At 34.5% G+C, this 6,567-nt stretch overlaps 1 pseudogene; it reads right to left on the reverse strand.

Moving 5' to 3' along the window:
* Window positions 1-347: 347 nt before the first annotated feature.
* LOC109389942 (cytochrome b-c1 complex subunit 10 pseudogene) lies at window positions 348-718 on the reverse strand (annotated as a pseudogene).
* Window positions 719-6,567: the final 5,849 nt, after the last annotated feature.

The raw sequence follows: 6,567 nt of genomic DNA on the forward strand, positions 1-6,567 counted from the left end.
TTTTCATTTTTTTTTTCTTTTGCTCCTCTCATTGGATGAATTCACCACCCTGTCTTCAGTTCACTGATTCTTTCTTTCACTTTGTCTAGTCTGCTCTTGAACCTTTCTACTGATTTTTTAAGTTTGTATTTTTCAACTCTGTGATTTCTTTTTGGTACTTTCTTATATTTTCTCTCTCTTTGTTGAAATTCTCAGTTTGTTCATGCATTGTTCTCATGACCTTGGTGAGCATCTTTATGACCATTATTTTTAACTCTATTAGGTAAATTATTTATCTCTTTCATAAACATCTTTTCTGTAGTTTTTGTTCTTTTGTGTGGAACATATTCCCATTTCTTTCTTTTTTTTTTTTCAGGTTTCAGAGTGAAGTTTAATGCTGTGTGCACTCACATCAAAGTTATTATCAGAAACTACAAAGTCCTGTCATGCCATGGATCTCCTTGAGGTCTATGCTGAAGGCTCCCGCTGTTCCAGATGCAGCAGGCATCACCACCAGTCACCAGAGGGGTCCAAGGAGGGTAAGCTTAGTTGTCCTTAAACTTGCCGTTGATGTAGGGCACCCAGTCAAGAATCAGCTGCCAGTCGGTGGCCCACACCAGCCCTACGGTACCCACACTGCCCCACATGCCCACTGTAGGAATCCAGTTCTTGGCCAGTTCGCGGTAGTGCGGGCCCAGGAACCTGCTCAGCATCGCAACGCCGTCTATAGCTCTGGGTGACCCTGGTTCCATATTCCCATTTCTTTAATTCCCTTGACTCTCTGTGTTGGTTTCTGTGCATTAGATAAGAAGGCCACTTCTACCAGTCTTGATAGAGTGGTCTCATGTAGGATATGAACCTTATTGTTCAGGCTGGACTGAGTTGTTGGTTGTCTCTCAAACCTTTGTGATTGTCCAATCTACCTTCTTTGTTCTTAGTGGATCCTAGTAGTTGAGGGTGTGCCAAGCCTGTTTTGATGTGGCTTTTTCTTGTTTGCTTGATGTGTGTCACTCAGTTTGTAGGTTTGTTTCAGAGGAATTGCTCTGTGTATGGTTGTATATTTGGTGTGCCTGTGGGAGGACATGAGTTCAGGAGACTCCTGTGTTGCCATCTTGGATGGGAACTCAGAAGCACATTTTGATACAAATTTTAAAGTAAGAGTTCTGGAAATCATATACATGATACACAATAGGTATCCCAGCCTGCTCCCAGTTCTGGCCAGTTCAGTTCCTCTGTAGCACAGCTCAGTGTGTTAGGTGTTTTTGTGTGTGTGTGTGTGTGAGTGTGTGTGTCCATCAATGACTGGATAAAGAAGATGTGAGATAACTCTTATCTCTATCTCTCTATATCTCTTTATATCTTTGTCTATATGTCTCATATATCTATACCTATATATCTATATCTATATATCTATATACCTATATCATCTAATCTCTACACACACAATAGAATATTATTCAGCCCTGAGAAAGAAGGAAATCCGGCCACTGGCAACAACATGGAACTTGAGGGCACTATGCTAAGTGAAATAAGCCAGACAGAGAAAAACAAGCACTTCATGGTATCACTTACCTGTAGAATAAACAAATCAACAAATAAATTTCAAACTCATAGAAACACAGAGTGGGAAAGTGGTTACCAGGGGCTGGGAGGTGGGGGAAACAGGGAGAGGTAGGTGAAAGGCAAAAACTTTCAGCTATAAAATGTATAATGTCTAAGATAATGTAAAACATGGGGACTACGGATGATAGCACTGTTTAAAAAGTACAGATATTGGAATCCAAATCTTAGTCTGTCATTTATGACTTCTGTGATTTATTTTTGGGCAAATAATTTAACATGTTTGAGCCACAGTTTTTAATTTGTAAAATGGATATAGGGCTAATGTAAGATTACAATGAGTCAATTTATGTGAAATAGTAAGCTATAAATCTTATTACAGAGGTGGCCTACTGTTTTTGCTAGGTGTGAAAGTTGTGAATATTTGTACCAAATAGTTAAAGAAAATATTGGGTTGTTGGAAAATTCATGATGTATTTTTTCTGTTTTTTGTTGCAAAAATGCATCATGACTTTTCTGACAACCCAATAACTCTCCCCCTTTTTCTACACTATAGCAATTTATTATTTATATTTTCTATTAACCAATTACATGAATAAATATGAGGTTAGAGTTTTAGCATCATATAATTTCAGTTCTAAGCTGGGAGCTAGGACCTTTGGATCCACAACATCTCCATAGTATGAATTAATTTCTATTATTGAAAATGAGGCATTATGTGATTTATAATTCATTCACAATTACTTGACTCCCCAGGAAAAGAAAAGTAAGTACAGTGGAGAATTGTAGGTACTTTGAAGTAAATAAGCTATTAAGGAAAAAAAAAGATATTTAATTGTTTTGGTACAATATCTTTGTTAATTGAGATTTTTAATTTTTCACTATTTCTATAATCTAAGTGTTACTGAGTTAGTGGTAGGTCCTAATTGATTTTATGCTTCTTGGTGCTTTTATCTTTCTTCTAGCATATAAGTGTTGGTATTTGGTCCTTTTAAGAATCAGTATAGTTCCTAGTAACTTTGGTGAGCCCCATACCTTTAATACAGGACTGTTTGAGGAAATTTTATTTCCTTCTTATTTTTCCAGCAGTAATAACAGCAGCTTTATCAACTGTCATTTGCATTATGTGAGAAATAACTACACACACACACACACACACACAATTTTTCATTACTCGTATTGTATTTTGAATTGTACTAAAGCAAAAATAAGGTTTTTATTTATGTTCATTTTTTACTAATTTTTTTAGTAATAAATATTTTTTTAAAAGAGTGAATTAGTTATATCTTCACTCTTTGAGTTTATAAATACATGAAGTATAGCATATTCCAATTTTATACTGTTGAATTGTTCCTCTCAACCGGTATTTAGAGGATACAAAATATAAAACACTTATAAGTACAGTTTACCCTGGAACAATATAGGGATTAAGGGTACCTTTCTCAGTTAAAAATCCATATATAACTTTTGACTCCCTAAAAACTAAACTACAATTTTCACTTGTTATCCATGGGGGAATTGGTTCTGGGATCTCCTGCGGATATCGAAACCCAAAGATCCTCAATTCCCTAAAGTAAAATGTTATATGTTATACTGTTTGGTTGGATCTGCGGATACAAAACCTGGTAATATGAAGGGGCAACAGTATATGTATTGAAAAAAAATTCATGTATCATGGAACCATGCAGTTCAAACGGATATTATTCAAGGGGCAACTGTATTATCATTTCATCTATTTATTGATGAAGTGTTGCAACTTTCCCAATGCTTGGTTTTTGCATTTTGCATTGTTATTTTGGTCAAAGAAATGTAAAAATCACAGTTTTTTTTTGAATGAGGAATTGGTAGGAGCTTTATTTGTCACAGAAGGGGAATACTATATTATTCTAGTGTTTCAGCTATGACTGTCGTCTACATTTTGCTCATTTAAACAATTTTCTTTGTTTTTGCTAGAAAATGAGAACTTATTTAGATTCATTGGCATCTCCATTACATTAGGGGCAAATCCACTTAAGAATGAACTGTGGGGCCTGCTGAGTGGCGTGTTGGTTAAGAGCTGGCTTGGGATGCCAGAGGGCCCCGGTTGGGATCCCACATATGAGGGCCAGTGACGCTGCCCTCTACAACTAAGATGCTGGACAACAGCTCAACCTGGAGCTGGGCTGCCATGAGTTGCTGGCAACAGCGTAGGCTGCAGTGGGTTGCCATGGGCTACCGTGTGTAGCTAGCAGCCAGTGTGAGCTGCCGTCCAGAAACCAGTGACTGATCTGCCTCACCCAGGAAGAACGCAATGATGGTGCCAACTTGGGCCAGTGAAGGAACGTCCTCCACAACTAGACTGAAGAACAAAAGGACAGCAACTTGTCTGTTCCACTTCCCCCAATTCCCCAGCGCTGTTCCCATCCCCCAGTTCCCCAATAAAAATCTTTAAAAAAAAAAAAAAGAATGAACTGTGTTACTCTTGAAAATTTTCTTATAGTTCATAGGATGAGACTGGCCCTAGATTAAATATTTTCTAATTTAGATTAAGGAATTCTTTATTTAGTAGAACTTGTATATTTTTTCTTATTGAATGAAAAAGGAGAATATTAATACAATAAATTACTTTTTGATCTTATTAGAATTTCAATGATTAGTCTACTTGTTTAGGAACTTTCCTTTGGATATTTGAGCATGGTAAATATGTGAAGATGAGACTGGATTTGACAACTTTTTTTGAGTGGATTTGTCATTTTTTTCTTCAGAAATAGGACAATATGGAAGTGTTATTAACAAAAAAGTGGGGATTAGCTAAAACAAATCTGTTTCCACCTTAAAAGATACAGAAGTAAACAACTAAAAACTAAAATTTTAAACAACTTCTGGCTTTTGAGAATATGGAAATGATTTTAATAATATATACATATGTAGTTCAGTTTTTAAATAGGTAGACCACATTTTATTTTTGCTTTATGTGATTTATGTGGAGTTTAATAAGATCTATATATTACTATAAATAATAATGAATGTGTATTTGTCTCTTAAAAATCCTATGATTTTTTTTTCAAACCTGAAAATCGAATAATTTTTTTTTTTAGCATTGAGATTTTAGATAGATACAGTCATACTCAATTTGTCTTTCCATAATTAGAGAGGAGTTTTTAAACCTTGGCTAGGAGAAATGTCAATTTGTACTTAGTCATCATAGATGACTAATACTCTAGAAATTATTTCTCTTCGTTTAGACGTCTAAATGTTATTTTAAGCTAATTTTTCAACCACAGTGTGTTGTATTTTAAGTGTTATATTGAGCAGAATATGTAGTAGCAGTTGTTACAGAGTCCTTTCCTATAAATGAATACACATTTCTTGTAATCAAGTTGGATATTTTACTTTATGTCAAACATTAAGAATTACTGGGCAATAGCAATAGACATGGGGCTGTAACGTGCATGTCTAAATAGCATTGTTTTAGAGGGATTTCCTTTGGAAATTTTAATATACATTTATGTACACTTTCTTGTTTAATGGGGATGCAATTTTGACTAACAAGTAAATTATTATCAAAATATACAGTGTAGAAACAGAAATTAAGGGTCTTTTCAGCATTGTAAAGTGTGGGCAGTTTTTTGAGCATATCTTTACTTCCACATATGTCAGTATTAATATGGCTATATATATTTATGCGTTCTAGTTTAATGACTTATACAATGGATTCGCATCATACATTTACCTTACATATATACAGATTTGGCCAAAGAGAGAAATTAAAATATTCCCCTCAATGAATGTGTGCTGGGAGTGAATGTGAGACGTAAATCTTTTGTTCCTGTTAGTCTTAGTTCCTTTTTGTGTGCTGTGCTGAGTGTGGTTCTAAGGTTTAAAAACAAACAAACATATATATATATATATATGTGTGTATATATATATATATGAAGATATATGTATATATATATATGAAGATAATATATATATAAAATACAATACAAAATGCAATCCAACTAATTCATCTGGTTTTCAACCAAAGAAAAATGATAACTGGCTATGAGAGCAAGTATGTTGGGCTTTAGTGAAACACTGCCCTAAAGGATTTTGACCATATGCAAATTTTCCTTATATGCTGACTTTCAATCCTAATCCCCGAGGAAGAGGTCACTTAACTGGTGATTTTTTTTTGTTTAATTAAAAAAATTTTTAATAGTCTACTAGACTATTTTAATCTACTTTAAATCTAATAGATTTCTGCACCAGCCTGTATCATGACGATTTCTCAGATGCATGTTGTAGGGAGCCCAACAAAGCATAGTAACTGTGGGTTAAATGATCAGCTTTGATATTGATGCCCTTAAGCCCAGTTTCTTTAATGCTACCATCCTACATTTGTGTGTGAATGTTTTCTTTTTATACAGTGTCCAAAGTATTTCAACATGTGTAACATTTAATCTTGCCTGTCATGTAATTGGTACTAAATATTTGAGGAGTAAATGAAAAACTGCATCACATACCTATAATGGTTTCCGTTTTAAAGATAACAGAAATGAAGTACAGATGAAAAATATGTATTGCTTTGGAATGAAAATATCTGGGTTCATATCCCATTTCTGAAATTATGTGCCTTTGGAAAATCCCTGTCTTTTTGAGTCTCTGTTTCTCATCTGTAAAATGGGAATCTTACCCTACTTGAGGGTTATGGGGAGGATTGAATGAAACCATTTATGTGACAATGTCTTGAACTGTAAGCTTCATAACAAATATAAAGTTAGAATTACAGTATTCTAATATACAACCAGTTGTAAATCCATCAGTTTAATAACACATTGGAAGAGAACTGTTTGGTGCTCTTTCTACTGTTTCCACACAGCCTCAGGTCTAGAGACACTAAGTCTACTTCCTACTAGGTCTGTATCACATTACTAACATTTATCATGCAGTTTTGCAAAACTCATGTTCTTGTGAGCCCAAGATTTGAAGGTCATTTTATGTCTGTAATATATTGTAGAAATCCTTTGAATGAATGTTTCTTTTCTTTTTTTCCCCTAGTTGAAACTT

This window comes from Hipposideros armiger, unplaced genomic scaffold, assembly GCF_001890085.2.
Source record: "Hipposideros armiger isolate ML-2016 unplaced genomic scaffold, ASM189008v1 scaffold_252, whole genome shotgun sequence".
Lineage (NCBI taxonomy): Eukaryota > Metazoa > Chordata > Mammalia > Chiroptera > Hipposideridae > Hipposideros > Hipposideros armiger.